Source organism: Medicago sativa, chromosome 5 (genome assembly GCF_051527215.1).
Source record: "Medicago sativa cultivar Bolivia chromosome 5, Bolivia_mono, whole genome shotgun sequence".
NCBI lineage: Eukaryota > Viridiplantae > Streptophyta > Magnoliopsida > Fabales > Fabaceae > Medicago > Medicago sativa.
Genome location: NC_140753.1, coordinates 72,138,651 through 72,157,344, shown reverse-complemented (window position 1 = coordinate 72,157,344; position 18,694 = coordinate 72,138,651). Strand labels below are relative to the sequence as shown.

Here is an 18,694-nt window from a genome sequence, read left to right as displayed (position 1 = left end):
TACTAAGAACACAAAGGTGTTGTTTGTTACTTCTTTCTTTCATACGGTATAACTATAAATACACATGACCATGGCTGTGAATGTCACCTTCATCCTTGAATATTCTTATCCATGAAAAAGAAGAAGAAATGGTAGGTGAGAAAGCATGAGTGTGGCCTGATAAATTCTTTCTAAAGAGGACCATAGTTTTTTTTTCTTTTGATAATAAGTGGTTTGTTGTTGTTCATGTTGTAAGATGTTGAACTGCTGACATCGTTGTTTGTGTTTTAGATGAAGATTGTCACGTGCGCCCCTTCCCATTACCTTTTTCTTTTTTGTTTCTTTAATTATAATATACACATGTGGCTTTTTCTTTTAAATTTAATTGAAAAAAAATGCATGTGGCGTCCAACTCACTTAAGTGATGAGCCACGTGGGCGTTGATAGAGTCAAGATTATGGGGACCTTAAAGTTGAAAAAAAAGGGTAAACTTAGGGGGTTAAAAAGTGGTTTTTTTAATAGGGGACCAAAATTGCAACTATGATAAAGTTAGGGGCCAAAAGTGCGTTTAAGTCTTTTAAATAAGATTTGGGTAGAAGAAAATCCAAAAGAAATTTGGGATCCATTTCCAATTAATATAATCCTTCTTTTATTTTTCAAAAAAAATATATAAAATCAATTCAATCAAACTCAATTTTGGTCACCGCATAATCAAACACATGCATAGTAGCTTCTAAAATTGTTTAGTTTAAGTCGATTCTCCAACATGGGTATAATCCGTTGTCGCTCTTTATCATATTTATATTCATGATTTCATATTACTATGATATTTAACTATTGTTATTGTCACACTAAATATCGTATAAGAAATTTTCCCTTTTCTTAACCATTAATTAAAATAATATTTAAACGAATTTAAAAAACACGGTAATGAAATATAGTATATATAGACATAATTATATTTTTAATTTTTAATTTAGTTAGATACTTTAAATTTAACTTATTACAATTTATAGTTTCTTTATCTATATCTAATGAAATTTTATGTTTATAAATAAATATGTTTAGTTCCTATAAAATCACGACATTTTTAAGTCTACTCAGAAATTTTAAACGGTTGCGTGACTATTCATTTGTTTGCTAACAAATCTGTGTGCTGGTATTCTCCTAATATAATTTTTGGTATACTTTTTTAATTTTATAATTGAAACTATGGTTCCCTTACTAAATTAGTTACTAATCAATCAATGTATGGTAACTGATCTGTTCGGTGAGGAATCGATGGAGGCAACAGTGGTGAAAAGTGTTCTGATACAGTGGCGATGAGTCTTTACGGTGGAATGGAAGGTGCATGCAGGCACGTTAGCTCTACGAGACTAAAGTCAGTAGAGAAACAAATACAATTAATAACTCCGACGATGGATCTGTTGTTGAGCTTAGTGTGGATTGTGCTGCGCCAAACAATTCAAATGTTCAGATGGTAATTATTGCATTAATCTTTCATGAGTCCGTAAAACTTTAATCCGTAACACAATTGATCAAATTGTTTGCCGCCAATGTCTGCAGGATGTACCAGAGGTTGAGGACTCATGCAGCAATACATGTGTGATTGACACACCAACCACCAAAACAGGTGCTAAGAGGTCCTCTAATAGCATTGACTATGTGGCTGTTGATGATGATGAAGCTGGCCAGACGTCGGCCACAAAACCTACCAGAGTTGTTCGTGTCAAAATTGAGCACAAGGACGACAAAGATGTTTAGCTTGCTCGAATGCTAGAGCCGTTTGCTTTGTTATCGAATTCCTTCAATCTGCATAAATCAGACATTAAATAATCTGTGTTTTTTCCTTTTGTTTTTTACAGTTTGGTTTTTAATTTTCTTCAAGTTTCTGTGTCGGCTATATTTACTTAGCTAAGGAAACTTTTTCCAGTCCACCTAAATAAATTTATTCATTGCCATAAGTATTAATTCAACAATTTATTATCATTGTCTTTTATTAGCGCTTCGACCTCTAAATGTACGAAATTTATTTTTAGATTTACCTCCGGAAGGTGTTAATATTTTTCTGAATGTTAGATAGTCATTCACCAAGTTGGTATGCTTGATGAAGAAAACCCAATACTGATTTGGCTTGAGTAACTAGATCCCACGCATTCACATGTTAAATTAAAAGTACAGATTGATAAAACCAAGTTAGTATGCTTGCCTTTGCTTAGTATGTGTTTAAGCGAAGGAACATTTTATAATGTTTTAAACAAGTATGTAACAGATCATTAAAAAATTTAAAATTTTAAGCATAATTAAATAAATTTTAATTTAATAGGGACTAAACTATGTGCTGAAATTTTTTATAGAAACCAAAATCTATCAAAAAAATTTACGAGGACTAAAAACTAAATTTGATATATTTATTGGGACTAAAAACTTTATTAATTATTCGTTTTATTATGTATCAAATTATTCCGGCCCGTGAGACCCGTGCGTTGCACGGGTCGGCGTTCTAGTATCTCTTATTAATAAAGCTTAACCCGTCTCGCTATACATAACCTAATCATTTAATGTTTATCTAAAGTCAAATCATGTTCCTAATTTTATGCTATTGATTGATTTAAATTACAGAAAGTTTTCCTGAATGATAAAGAAGTTTGGTTCTCATGTGCCCCCTTAAAACGATGGGAATATACACCAATTAACGTAAATTGTGGAGAATGTTTGGTAATTTAAATTTCAATGATAATCGTATTTATTGTTCATTCCAATTAAAAGATCAAAATTTGTGTCGGGTCGATGTCATGTTACAATATCAAGGTCGATGTCATGGACATAATATGATATGGTACAGTACCAATGTCTATGATAATTAATATTATGAATTTAATTAGAACAATTATGACATTCAACTAAACTATTTTGTTACATGTTACTGCCAAATATTACCTTCGATATGACCCGTGCGATAGCACGGGTCGATGGTCTAGTTTTGGATTTAAAGAAAGAAACCGATAATTCAAAGTATCAGGTTTCTTGTTTTCTATGAAATTTGATTATAATGGTGTTTGATGTGAACTTGACGAGGATTGTGCATATGAGCTAGTTGTTTAGTTTTCTAGATTCTTAACCTTTTTGGATTTTGGATTAGTGCTATACAATGGTATAAACAATTTCTTATTGTTGCAGGCCAACCTCGCCTTCACTACCATCAGAGATAGGAAAGTTATAGGGAAAGTGATGATTGTATTCGATGAGAAAATTACAAGATCTAAGTTGTGATGATCTTTTCTAAAACTATGCTTGAGAAATCAAACATGAGAGGTTCACTATCCAAATTGTGAGATTTTTTCTTTAAATCCAATATCCAAATTTATGGATTTGGTAAAATTAGGGTTTATGAAATTTGGGGATTTTGAATTTTGTGTTTAGAAAAAGATGGAAGTGAAAATATTTAAGGAATTTGAAGGTTTATTTGGATGGACAATTTTTTTGATTTAAGCAAGAAGATGAAAATGATGAATATGAGGATGAAATGTTTATAGGGTTTATGAATTTATTTATTAAAAAATATTTTATAAAAACAAATTTATTAATAAAATTAATATTTTCATGATTTTTTAATAGAAAAATGAAGAAAAGGATTAACTTGTGCACATTTTAATAGATAAAGGACCTAAATGGGAGAAAAAAAAGATAAAGGACTAATGTGTTACAAATAAATAAAATAAAGGACCTTTAGTGTAATTTTGCCTAAAAATATTGACTCATTTATTTGACATTTAATGTTACATTTTGATTGGTTGATATCTTGAAGGGGTAAATACCCCCTAAACAAGAGAGGGTAATGTAGAAAAAAACCAAAATAATATATATTCTTCTCTTTTATATTATTATTTCCTTACTTTCTATTCTTTTACATGTTATATAATAAGTTACTCTTGACCCAAAAAATAAAAAAATAAGTTGCTCTTGTTTTAGATCCTTAATTTTATTATAACATGTTATAAGTACAATGTAAAATATTCTAACTAATAGACATCTGAAAGCTTTGGAGGATATACCGTACAAAAATAGAACTCGTAGGTAACATTCTTTGTCGCCATTTTTCATGCTCAAGTTGATTTATTTGCTAACCATATTTTCATCTTCTCAATTTTGGGTTTGACCTAACTTGTTTTATACTTTTATGATATAGTAATAAATATGTTAATTTGAGTTTGTGTCTCTTCCATTAAGGGGGAGAATCACGTATCTTGGTTCTAGATATTGAAATTCATGATTTACATGCATGCAAATACACTATTAAAGAAGGAAATTAGATATCTAATCAATATAAGCGTGTAAAGCTGTGACATTTCTCCATCGACTTATTCATAAATTACTAAAAAATAAATAGTTTATGTGAAAGATAAATTGTTCTTTGTTGTTTAAAGAAAAGGAGCATTTTTTTTAAGAAAAAAAACATTGTTCTTGGAATAGTATGAAAAGAAAGATATGACCGCATGCACTTTTTTTTTTCCGATAAAAGTTATTAGAGAAATGGATTTACGTTGTCACTTGTCAGAGTTTGCGAGTGAGTATAATAATTCTACGAAATTTAGAAGCACTTCCGATTAAAATAGTGTGAAGAAAAAGCCATCAATGAAGGTATGTTCCCTCAAAAAAAAAAAAAATCAATGAAGGTATGTACTTTTTTTTTACGCAATGAAGATATGTACTTAGACAAAACATTATCCACCTTTTATGCATATAGCTAATGTGCTCTTATAACAACAATATCAAAGAGAATATTTTAAGCAATATTAAGAGTTGGTCAAAACCGTATGCAGTTATGAGAAGATCAGAACGATGTGATTTCCTAAGGGAATGGTTATGATTTAGGAAAGTGTTTTTAAGGAGATGATAATGTGACTTTTAATGTGCCTACTTTTTAGGAGTTTCCTTATCCGGCCATGTTGATTGAGCAATGAGTCATCGATTTGATCTGAAGTCTGATTGAGTTGATGACGCGTTCTGCTTCAGTATATAAAGGAGGCTGCAAGACCTGAAGAATTATTCAAGACATTATTTTGAGAAATAGAGTTTATCTAGGTTTTGAGTCTTTTGTGAGCCTTTCGTGTATCACTTTGATGCATGCTTAGGACGTTATTTTGAGCTGTAATTTGTGCACTACTCCGAAGCTTTTAAGCAAGGAGTTAGGTAGTCTGTGAACTGCATCTAAGCTTTTAAGCAAGGTTGCATGTTGCTATGTTCTGAAGGTAACTTCATTTTGATTGAGTCTGTAATTTGAGAATCACAGAGGTTTGTGATCAGTTGTAAGGGAGTGAGATGGGATCTCAGATCTAGGAGTTCCTAGGTTGAAATCTTGTTGGGGTAGGTCCTAGGTCATAAGTACAAATGTGGTTTGCTTAGAGCTTTTGAATACGGACTGCACTAGTAGATTTCCTTCCTGGCTTGGTAGCCCCCGGAGTAGGTGACGTTGCACCGAACTGGGTTAACAATTTCTCTGTGCCCCTTTCCTTTCTTGTCTGTTATTTTGTTTTATTATGTTAGTTAGTTTAATGTTCTAAACATTGTATACAACATCTGTTTATGTGTTTCGTGTTGAAACATCTCTTAGAACATCTTAAGTCTAACGTGCCAGAATTTCACAAAGAATCAATGAAAGATGAAACCGCAAACCCAAAAGAGAGGGAGGAGAAAAATCACTGACACACATGAATGAAGGAAGCGTGAATGATGGAACAGAGGGAGAGAATGGTCACATGCTTGGCACATGAGTCACTTAAGTGGTGTTTTAATCTCACCCATTGCTTTTAATCTGATGGCTGCAATTTGTAACAGCCCAATTTTTCGCTAGATTTATTTTATTATTTATTTATGTGTGTTATATGTGCTCTTATGTGATTAATTGCCTCTGTGTGTATTTTTGGTCGGGAATTGTAGAATTCAGTGTTAGAAGGGTATTTTAGTCAATTTGGACTTAGGGGTATTTTAGTCATTTCGAGAGTAGGGGTAATTTTGTAATTTTGATGAGGATTATTTTTAGTGCTTAGTGAGAGTTGTTATTTTACTAAGTGCTAGGGAGTGGTAGTGATTTATTTTATTTACCGGTAGTTGACCGTTAGTGTTACATTTTACCGTTAAGTGAGTAGTAACATTTGTGGGTTAGAATAGAAATGGGTTAAGCCCAATTAGGTGAACCTATATAAGCTCTAGTTGGTAGAGGAAATAGGGTTTTTGCCAACATTTTCATTTTCAATTGAGAAGAGATAGAGATAGAGATAGAGAGAAGACAAAGGTTTGAAGAGGAGATCTAGAGAAGGCTAAAAGGAGGTCAAGCTTCAAGGATTGGAGCTAGGATTGGAGCTAAAGTGAAGCCGTAGTTGGTGTTGAGAAGAATTAAGGTAAGGGGGTTAGGCTTTAATCATAATCCTTTAGTTTAATTCTACCCTAATTCTTGCATAATTGTAGTTAAGTGCTTAATTTGATTTTTGGTTGTAGAATTTCGTGCTTAATTTTGTTGACATGATTATGTACATGAATTGAATGTTAATTGTGTTGTTGTTGTTGAATTTGTATGTCAAAATGGGTAGATATGAACATGATATGTTTTTGTATGAAATTGATGATGAATGAAGTTGTGGTTGTTGAATTGTTGATGAATTCATGTTCAAATGTTGTTGTTGTTGTTCTAACATGTGTTGTTGATGAATTGATGCATTGGGTATCATGAATTGATGAATTGATGATGAGAATTGTTGTTGTTGTTGAAAGTTGTGAAAGTTGGTGATTTGATGAATTTTGTTGTGTTTATGTTTTAATATCAAAACTTGTGTATGTTTATGTGTTTTGAATGTTATATGACCTATAAACATCTTTGGGATTAAGTTTTGGGGTTTGGAATGATCAAAATTGGGATTTTTGGGTGAAAATCGGTTAAAATCCTAAAGTTTAATTTATGTTCAGAAGCACTGTTCAGAAACGCTACTGTTCAGAAGCACTGTTCAGAAGCTACAGTTCAAACAGCACGCCCTGTTTTGCGTTCTTACGTCTTTTTCTCACATTTCTGTTTTGATTTGGCTCTTGACGTAAACACAAAAGTTGTAGATAATTTTGTTAGCTTTCCAGAGGCTTTGGTTTGACTTGAAAATGATTTTTGGTTTGTGAGTTATGAGGAAAATATTCCAAGGAGGTCTTAGGGAAATTTTACGAAAATTCCGCATAACTATTTCTAAGTCAACCCAAACTTTATGGAATGTTTCCTAACTTCAAACTTATGTTCTCTGAGTTCAATTAAGGTGTTTAAGGGTATTTAAACTATGGTGTGATGGATCTAACTTGTTTTGATTCGAAAATGGAAATTTCTTGAAAAGTGATAAAGTGAGACGAACTTTGTGATTTTCATGATTTCGTCGCATTTGGCTGGTGAAACGTAATTGTATCCTCTACTGTACTTATAAGTAGCCTAGAGGTATACTTAGTTGAGGCATTGAATCTTGTTTACTTGGTTTTGGTTTAATTGCTTCAATTATTTTAAAATGGTGAAACTAGAGACGAACTTGTCGAAAATAATCTTGAAGTCCAATTACTTGGCAAATCTTTTGTGGATAGTTTTATATGATTGATTGATGATATGTGGAGGATTTTTAAAGGTTGAATATGATGTTTATCATGAAATGTTGTGTTGTTCCATTTTTCTTGGTTTGTGAGAAGTATATGGAATTGTTGTGATATGTTGTATAAGTTGATGTTGATGTGTTGAGGATGACTCTTATGTGAATTGTGATTGATTGAATGTGTTGACATGAATACTTGATAATGCAATTGTTGTTGAGTTGGTCAATGTAATTGGAGGTGTACTTTTACATTGTCGTTGATAGTTGTTGAAGTTGCGCATTATCGGGTCGCTGTTGTATGTCCATGCATCATATCATATTGGGTCATATGTTAATGTAAAATGAGATGTACTTTTGCATAGTTGATGTAAGAGGATGTGTACTCTTACATGTAAGAGGAGGTGTACTCTTACATAGATGTGCAGTTGGCATCTAATGATTGTTGTTACGATACCGCATGCATCTAGAAGAGTCTAGAACATTGCATGCATTCGAATAATTGATGAGTTGTGTCATAATTGAATATGTGACTTGATGAATTTGTGTATTAGTGAAATTTGGTGAGTGTTGTGATTGCGTGGATTGGTGTATATGTACATTGATGGATTTTTTTGATGGTTGTGAATAATTTAACTATGTTCTAATTGCATGTCTCACTTGCTTGTACATATACACTTGGTGAACCTATTTGATGATAGTTACTTTGATAATAATGATGAAATGAGAATTGTATATACATATGATGTGGTGATTCCTTTGATGATGATGATTACTTGCTTATAACTTTGAAATGATGAACTGTACTTGTTGAGTTAAGTATGCTAAGTGAAGAATGAGGTGAGTAATCCTTTCATTGATTGTTATTGATAAATGATGAGCATGTGTCGATGTCTTGATTAGAGATTGAATATGTTTGTTATGCTATGATAGCTTAAGGTGCAAGTAATGGGGGATATTAATCATGTGATGCTGGTATTCTAGGAGGGATGGTTATGTATATGTGATATGTATGAATCTTTGAATGATATGTTTTTATATGTTGATTATGATTAATGTAATGCTTACCCCCAATGGTTTTTGCCTACCTGTCTGTATGGATGGGTAGACGATGTGCAGGAGTAGTTGCTTTGATGAGTGCTTGGATAGCGGGAGCTTGCTCCGTTATCAGCTTTGGCATCGTAGTCTATGGCTCTGATTAGGTCGAGTCGGTGTCCTAGTTTCGGATTGATTTATTTTATTTTGAGATGTACTCATTGTTGAGTTTTGGAGAATTTTATGTTGATGTTATTAACCATGGCATATGTATTGATTTGATATGGAGATGTATGATTTTATATCCGCTGCGACTGTTGAGATTTATATATATGCATGTTGAGATTTTGGATTATGTTGAGATGTAGCGTCTATTTCTTGAATAATTTCTATATTCCCGTGTTTTATCGCATTAATAGAAATACGGCGTTACAAGTTGGTATCAGAGCCTGGTTGGTCTTGTCCAGACCAAAACCCGTTGAATTTCCTGTTTGTATGCGACATGTACGGAAGTACTGTCGGTACTTGTTGTGTTGTTCCGTTCTTTTAGGTGGGTTTGAGTGTAGTGGGGGAGTAGCAGGTTGTTTCAGGTTCGTTGGGTTTGGCAAGGGAAGGTATATTTGGCTGCAGAGGCTCAGTTGGTTGTGGTTTGTGTTAAGGTTCCTGTTGATTTTGAGTTGGATCTTGTGTGTTTTCCGTTGAAGCATATGGACATGATTTTTGGTATGGATTGGATGTTATCTTTTGGTGTTAACATTAATTGTTTGACCAAGAGTGTAACATTTTCTATGCCGGTAGCTGAGGAAGGTGGGAAGTTCTTGACCGCGGAGCAAGTGAAGAAGTCTTTGGACGGTGAAGCTAGTGTGTTCATGATGTTTGCTTCCTTGAAGGAAAGTAGTGAGAAAGGAGTTGGTGATTTGCCGGTAGTGCAAGAGTTTCCAGAAGTTTTTCCGGACGACATTACCGAGTTGCCGCCGGAGAGGGAAGTTGAGTTTGCAATTGATTTGGTACCAGGAACGAATCCTATTTCGATTGCGCCTTATCGGATGTCTGCATCAGAGTTGGGTGAGTTGAAGAAGCAGTTGGAAGAGTTGCTCGAGAAGCATTTTATCAGGACGAGTGTTTCTCTGTGGGGTGCTCCAGTGTTATTGGTTAAGAAGAAAGATGGAAGCATGAGGTTGTGTGTGGATTATCGGCAGTTGAACAAGGTGACGATCAAGAATCGGTATCTGCTTCCGAGGATTGATGATTTGATGGATCAGTTGGTTGGTGCAGAGGTGTTCAACAACATTGATTTGAGATCAGGGTATCATCAGATTAGAGTGAAGGCGGAAAATATATCCAAAACTGCGTTCCGAACGAGGTATGGACACTATGAGTATTCTGTGATTCCATTTGGAATGTCTAATACGCCAGGTGTTTTCATGGAATATATGAATAGAATATTTCATCCTTTTCTGGACCGTTTTGTGGTGGTGTTTATAGATGATATTTTGGTATATTCGAAGTCAGAAGAAGAGCATGCAGAGCATTTGACGATTGTGTTGGGTGTCTTAAAGCAGAGGAAGCTGTTTGCTACGTTGTCGAAGTGTGAGTTTTGGTTGCGAGAAGTGGGTTTTCTTTGTCATGTGATTTCTAAGGGTGGTATTGTCGTGGATCCGTCAAAGGTTGATGCAGTGTTACAATGGGAATCACCTAAGTCTATTTTTGAAGTTAGAAGCTTTCTTGGTTTGGCAGGTTATTATCGGAGGTTCATTGAGGGATTCTCTAAGTTGGCGTTGCCATTGACGCAGTTGACTTGGAAAGGACAAGCTTATGTTTGGGATGCTAAGTGTGAGAAGAGTTTCCAAGAGTTGAAGAAGAGGTTGACTTCAGCTCCAGTGTTGATTTTGCCGAATCCGAAGGAATCGTTTGTTGTGTATTGTGATGCTTCTAAGATGGGTCTTGGTGGTGTGCTTATGCAGAATCGTCAGGTAGTGGCTTATGCTTCGAGGCAGTTGAAAATTCATTAGAAGAATTATCTGACTCATGATTTGGAATTGGCAGCAGTTGTGTATGTGTTAAAGATTTGGCGACATTACCTGTATGGTTCTAAGTTTGAGGTGTTCAGTGATCATAAGAGTTTGAAGTACTTGTTTAATCAGAAGGAGTTAAATATGAGGCAGAGAAGATGGTTGGAGTATCTTAAGGATTTCGATTTTCAGCTGAGTTATCATCCTGGAAAGGCGAATGTTGTTGCTGATGCTTTGAGTAGGAAGTCGTTGCATATGTCTGCTTTGATGGTTAAAGAGTTGGAGTTGATTGACCAGTTTCGAGATTTGAGTTTGGTTAGTGAGTTGACACCGGAGGGTGTGAGGTTAGGAATGTTGAAGCTGACAAGTAATATTTTGGAAGAGATTAAGAATGGTCAGAAGGAAGACTTGGAACTTGTAGATCATGTGGTGTTGGTTAACCAAGGCAAGGGTGGAGACTTCAGGTTGGGTGAGAACGGTGTTTTGATGTTTCATGATCGTGTTTGTGTACCAAGTGTTCTTGAGCTTAAGAGACAGATTTTGGAAAAAGGTCATAGGAGTAGTTTGAGTATTCATCCAGGAGCGACCAAGATGTATTAGGATTTGAAAAGGTTGTTTTGGTGGCCTGGAATGAAGAAGGAGATTGCAGAGTTTGTTTATGCTTGTTTGGTTTGTCAGAAGTCCAAAATTGAACATCAGAGACCGTCGGGTTTGATGCAATCGTTGTTTGTGCCAGAGTGGAAGTGGGATAGCATTTCTATGGACTTTGTCGGAGCTTTGTCGAGGACTGTTAAGGGTTTTGATTCGATTTGGGCGATTGTTGATCGGTTGACGAAGTCGGTACATTTTGTTCCTATTAAGACCGGTATGTCTGTGGCGAAGTTGGCTGAGATCTACATTGAGCAGATTGTTAGAATGCATGGTATTCCTTCTAGTATTGTGTCGGATCGGGATCCGAGGTTTACTTCTAAGTTTTGGGAGAGTTTGCAAGTTGTTTTAGGAACTAAGTTGAGGATGATTTATGCTTATCATCCCCAGACCGATGGTCAGACGGAGAGGACTATTCAGAGTTTGGAAGATTTGTTGAGAGCTTGTGTTTTGGAGCAAGGTGTCAGCTGGGTTGAATGTTTACCGTTGATTGAGTTTACTTACAACAACAGTTTTCATTCTAGTATCGGAATGACACCGTTTGAGGCTTTGTATGGTCGGAGGTGTAGGACACTGTTGTGTTGGTATGAGTCAGGTGAAAGTGCTTTGTTAGGACCGGAAGTTGTGCAAGAGACTACCGAAAAGGTTAAGATGATTCAAGAGAATATGAGAGCGTCTCAGAGTAGGCAGAAGAGTTATCACGATAAGAGGAGGAAGGATATTGAGTTTTAGGTTGGTGACCATGTATTTTTGAGAGTGAATCCTATAACCGGTGTTGGTCGTGCTTTGAAGTATCGGAAGTTGACTCCTCGTTTTGTTGGACCGTTTGAGATTATTGAGAAGGTTGGGGTTGTAGCGTATCGGATTGCGTTACCACCATCTTTGTCGAATCTTCATGATGTGTTTCATGTGTCTCAGTTGCGGAAGTATGTGTATGATGCGTCTCATGTGATTCAAGTGGATGATTTGGAAGTAAGAGATAATTTGACCGTTGAGACTTGGCCAGTTAGGATTGAGGATCGTGAAGTGAAGCGTTTGCGTGGCAAAGAGATTGTTTTGGTTAAAGTGATTTGGGTTGGACCAACTGGTGAGAGTGCCACTTGGAAATCGGAGAGTAGGATGAGGGTTTCGTATCCAGAGTTGTTTCCTTCAAGTAATTTTCGAGGGCGAAAATTCTTTTTAGTGGGGGAGAGTTGTAACAGCCCGATTTTTCGCTAGATTTATTTTATTATTTATTTATGTATGTTATATGTGCTCTTATGTGATTAATTGCCTCTGTGTGTATTTTTGGTCGGGAATTGTAGAATTCAGTGTTAGAAGGGTATTTTAGTCAATTTGGACTTAGGGGTATTTTGATCATTTTGAGAGTAGGGGTAATTTTGTAATTTTGCTGAGGATTATTTTTAGTGCTTAGTGAGATTTGTTATTTTACTAAGTGCTAGGGAGTGGTAGTTATTTATTTTATTTACCGGTAGTTGACCGTTAGTGTTACATTTTACCGTTAAGTGAGTAGTAACATTTGTGGGTTAGAATAGAAATGGGTTAAGCCCAATTAGGTGAACCTATATAAGCTCTAGTTGGTAGAGGAAATAGGGTTTTTGTCAACATTTTCATTTTCAATTGAGAAGAGATAGAGATAGAGAGAAGACAAGGGTTTGAAGAGGAGATCTAGAGAAGGCTAGAGGGAGGTCAAGCTTCAAGGATTGGAGTTAGGATTGGAGCTAAAGTGAAGCCTTAGTTGGTGTTGAGAAGAATTAATAAAGGGGGTTAGGCTTTAATCATAATCCTTTAGTTTAATTCTACCCTAATTCTTGCATAATTGTGGTTAAGTGCTTAATTTGATTTTTGGTTGTAGAATTTCGTGCTTAATTTTGTTGACATGATTATGTACATGAATTGAATGTTAATTGTGTTGTTATTGTTGAATTTGTATGTCAAAATGGGTAGATATGAACATGATATGTTTTTGTATGAAATTGATGATGAATGAAGTTGTGGTTGTTGAATTGTTGATGAATTCATGTTCAAATGTTGTTGTTGTTGTTCTAACATGTGTTGTTGATGAATTGATGCATTGGGTATCATGAATTGATGAATTGATGATGAGAATTGTTGTTGTTGTTGAAAGTTGTGGAAGTTGGTGATTTGATGAATTTTGTTGTGTTGATGTTTTAATCTCAAAACTTGTGTATGTTTAAGTGTTTTGAATGTTATATGACCTATAAACATCTTTGGGATTAAGTTTTGGGGTTTGGAATGATCAAAATTGGGATTTTTGGGTGAAAATGGGATAAAATCCGAAAGTTTAATTTCTGGACAGCACCACTGTTCAGAAGCGCTACTGTTCAGGAGCACTGTTCAGAAGCTACTGTTCAGACAGCACTCCCTGTTTTGTGTTCTTGCGTCTTTTTCTCACATTTCTGTTTTGATTTGGCTCTTGACGTAAACACAAAAGTTGTAGATAATTTTGTTAGCTTTCCAAAGGCTTTGGTTTGACTTGAAAATGATTTTTGGTTTGTGAGTTATGAGGAAAATACTCCAAGGAGGTCTTAGGGAAATTTTACGAAAATTCCGCATAACTATTTATAAGTCAACCCAAACTTTATGGAATGTTTCCTAACTTCAAACTTATGTTCTCTGAGTTCAATTAAGGTGTTTAAGGGTGTTAAGACTATGGTGTGATGGATCTAACTTGTTTTGATTCGAAAATGGAAATTTCTTGAAAAGTGATAAAGTGAGACGAACTTTGTGATTTTTATGATTTCGTCGCATTTGGCCGGTGAAACGTAATTGTATCCTCTACTGTACTTATAAGTAGCCTAGTGGTATACTTATTTGAGGCATTGAATCTTGTTTACTTGGTTTTGGTTTAATTGCTTCAATTATTTTAAAATGGTGAAACTAGAGACGAACTTGTCGAAAATAATCTTGAAGTCCAATTACTTAACAAATCTTTTGTGGATAGTTTTATATGATTGATTGATGATATGTGGAGGATTGTTTAAGATTGAATATGATGTTTATCATGAAATGTTGTGTTGTTCCATTTTTCTTGGTTTATGAGAAGTATATGGAATTGTTGTGATATGTTGTATAAGTTGATGTTGATGTGTTGAGGATGACTCTTATGTGAATTGTGATTGATTGAATGTGTGGACATGAATACTTGATAATGCAATTGTTGTTGAGTTGGTCAATGTAATTGGAGGTGTACTTTTACATTGTCGTTGATAATTGTTGAAGTTGCGCATTATCGGGTCGTTGTTGTATGTCCATGCATCATATCTTATTGAGTCATATGTTAATGTAAAAGGAGGTGTACTTTTACATAGTTGTTGTAAGAGGATGTGTACTCTTACATGTAAGAGGAGGTGTACTCTTACATAGATGTGCAGTTGGCATCTAATGACTGTTGTTACGGTACCGCATGCATCTAGAAGAGTCTAGAACATTGCATGCATTCGAATAATTGATGAGTTGTGTCATAATTGAATATGTGACTTGATGAATTTGTGTATTAGTGAAATTTGGTGAGTGTTGTGATTGTGTGGATTGGTGTATATGTACATTGGTGGATTTTGTTGATGGTTGTGAATAATTGAACTATGTTCTAATTGCATGTCTCACTTGCTTGTACATATACACTTGGTGAACCTATTTGATGATAGTTACTTTGATAATAATGATGAAATGAGAATTGTATATGCATATGACACGGTGATTCCTTTGATGATGATGATTACTTGCTTATAACTTTGAAATGATGAACTATACTTGTTGAGTTAAGTATGCTAAGTGAAGAATGAGGTGAGTAATCCTTTCATTGATTGTTATTGATAAATGATGAGCTTGTGTCGATGTCTTGATTAGAGATTGAATATGTCTGTTATGCTATGATAGCTTGAGGTGCAAGTAATGGGGGATATTAATCATGTGATGCTAGTATTCTAGGAGAGATGGTTATGTATATGTGATATGTATGAATCCTTGAATGCTATGTTTTTATATGTTGATTATGATTAATTTAATGCTTACCCCCAGTGGTTTTTGCCGCCTACCTGTCTGTATGGATGGGTAGACACTGTGCAAGAGTAGTTGCTTTGGTGAGTGGTTGGATAGCGGGAGCTTGCTCCGTTATCAGCTTTGGCGTCGTAGTCTAGGGCTCTGATTAAGTCGAGTCGGTGTCCTAGTTTTTGATTGATTTATTTTATTTTGAGATGTACTCATTGTTGAGTTTTGGAGAATTTTATGTTGATGTTATTGACCATGACATATGTATTGATTTGATATGGAGATGTATGATTTTATATCCGCTGTGACTGCTGAGATTTATATATATGCATGTTGAGATTTTGGATTATGTTGACACGTAGCGTCTATTTCTTGATTAACTGCTATATTCGCGTGTTTTATCGCATTAATAGAAATAGGGCGTTACACAAATTATTTTCACCATTCTCACATAAGATACCCATTCTCTTGTTTCAATCTGTTCGACATGTCTATTCCACTGCCATAAAATTGATTTTTTTTTTTAGAAATATTACCATTTCATTTCCTAATCTAATTTCACGCACTTGATCTGTATTTGAAATCATATCTCAAATCTCCACTTTGTTTATTCTTTTGATCTAGATTTTTGGGAAATTAACGGCAATTCAAGACATTATTGAGAAAATTCCTCCATTGATGTTATCGCTTTGTGACCATAAATTCTTAATTGTATGCATTTTATAAAATTGAAATTGCAGATGAATTTGAAAAAGGAACCCACAACCAACTACTCCCAAATTTTGTTTCCTGTTTGTTGTCAATTGAAGCCATAGCCCATTGAATCTCGCTGCACAGGTTAATGGCGGAAGTGAAATAAATGGCAGTGGAAAAACTAATGGGTTGGAGAAGATGAACGTGAATTGATATGAGTCACATGGGTTGTTTAAAGTGATGTTTTTTAATATGAACCATTTATGTTTGATCTAAAGGTTCACAAGTATTCTCACCATTATAGTTATTCTCATAGTGTATATATATATATATATATATATATATATATATATATATATATATAGGGGAATGCTAATACACATCCACCTAAATTTTAGAAGGTGTGCATTAGCATCCTACACCTACCTACTTTTGACAAAAATTACCCCTTTTCTCATTTTTAATTGTCCTTAAAGATATGTCCATTTAAGTAATTTCTCATCACATTAATGATTTCTCTGTTTATAAAAAAAAAAACCTTCACCAAGTCCAAAAAAAAAGCCTTTACGTCAGAAAACCTTCATCACATTTGTCAGAGCAGAAGGTGGATAAGCAATTGAAACCACCTGAGATCCAAACTTAATCCAACCATGACAAAAAAAAACAGATCTTCACATTTTTTTATCAAAACAACTCCACCGTGTCATCAACAAGGGTTAGAATACACCGTTCCACCAACATGCGGTTCCGATTCTGACCTTCCATCCTCAAATGGAATACGGCGGCGCATAATTCCTTTGACGACGCAGTACGGCGGCGTGTAGCCGGAGATTTGTGACTCCTTCCTGTGTTGTTCGGTGTTACTGAGATGAATTAGTGGTGCGTGGAAGGATTCTTTGAGAAAGAGAGAGACACAATTAATTTGGTGAGAAATTACTTAAAAGGACATACATTTAAGGACAATTAAAAAAGAGAAAAGGGGTATTTTTTGTCAAAAATAGGTAGGACTATGATGCTAATGCACACCTTCTAAAATTTAAGTGGGTGTGTATTAGCATTCCCCATATATATATATATATATATGATTATTTATAAAAATATTTATATGTTGTGTCCGGGACAACATTGCTTGAAATTTTATAAATGAGTAATCAAGTGCATGTAAGATGCAAAAGAAGACTTGTTAAAATTTTACAAGTACCATAATATGTTCTGTCTAACTTTCTACACACTGGATTTTTCACAAGGTATATGACTATCAAATCATTTGCACTCAAACATTCTGGTTTCAACAAGCTCATTATGTTCGTTGCAAAGTTTTTGACTTGGTTTGAATCCTCATTGTCTTCTCAAAGATTCTGACTCAACTGAGTCCTTTGAGGAGTCAAGTTTTTAATGTCTCTTCGGAACCATTTTGGATAAAAAGGTTGGTGCCACTAACATGCTGATGACAATAGACGTTGAGTTTGTATTTAAGTTATACAGAGTCAAAGATAGACTTTGATAGGAGTACTCTACTTAAGAGAATATTACAATTAATTCTATATTAATGCAAGTGTACAAAGATAACTTGATGTACAACTTTTGTCATAAAAAAGAAATAAAAAAAACTTGATATACAACTTGATTGATGTACAACATAATCCAAAGACTATCACAAGAGAGGATATACATCGAATACCTAGATTTTCAAATGATTTATTTTTTATGAACAACCGTTTACAATCTCTTTTTCTATAAATTGAATGTCATAAGATGTTGAGAGTATATCATGGAATATGGTCAACACTAGTGATCATTGACATATAAATGCATATTATGGAATTAAATAAGCATATCATGACAGATTCCTTGTACACAAGTTGACTCATGTAATGTATTTAATAGTTTTTATATTATAATCATATTATAGGCTAGTCATTATTACCTAATATTCTTGTATTCTTGTATATATAAGATTTTACATGAATAAGAACAACACACAATTCTGATATCAATACTGTCAAACTTTATTTCCTATACTAGTCATCATTTTCTTATATGGTATCAGAGCTTTGTCCTCTTTATATCATCACTTTGCTCCAAATATTTTTCCCTTTGCTTCTGTTTGCCATCATGTCTGATATACCACCACCAGAAAATCCTCCACTTTCTTCCATCTCCTCACCCATAACTGTCCAGTCAACATCAACAACCACCTCAAACCCAGACCCTTGTGTCATTCATCACTCAGACAACCCTTCAACTGTTCTTGTCACCCCTTTACTTACAGGTGATAACTATGGTTCATGGAGTCGTGCAGTGACAATGGCACTTCGTGCAAAAAACAAATTTGGTTTTGTTGATGGATCACTAACCATTCCAAGGAAGAAAGAAGACATCCTTACATGGCAACGATGCAATGATTTGGTTGCAAGTTGGATTCTTAACTCAGTTTCAACCGAGATTCGTCCTAGTATTTTGTATGCTGAAACTGCAGCACAAATCTGGTCCGATCTAAAAGATCGATTTTCTCAATCAAATGCTCCTAAAATATATCAATTAAAACAATCAATTTCTGCCCTCAAACAAGAAGGCATGTCTGTTTCTCTTTATTTCACCCAACTTAAATCTCTTTGGGATGAACTCAACTCTATTGCTCTTGTCAATCCTTGTATCTGTGGTAATGCTAAAAGCATCCTTGATCAACAGAATCAAGATCGTGCC

General features: G+C 34.6%; 1 long non-coding RNA gene across 1 annotated transcript; it reads left to right on the top strand.

The window, feature by feature from the left end:
* Positions 1–1,091: 1,091 nt before the first annotated feature.
* LOC146924704 (uncharacterized) lies at positions 1,092–2,017 on the top strand. The gene is made up of 2 exons (XR_015010990.1): positions 1,092–1,459; positions 1,546–2,017. It is a non-coding gene; the product is annotated as an uncharacterized LOC146924704 (long non-coding RNA).
* Positions 2,018–18,694: the final 16,677 nt, after the last annotated feature.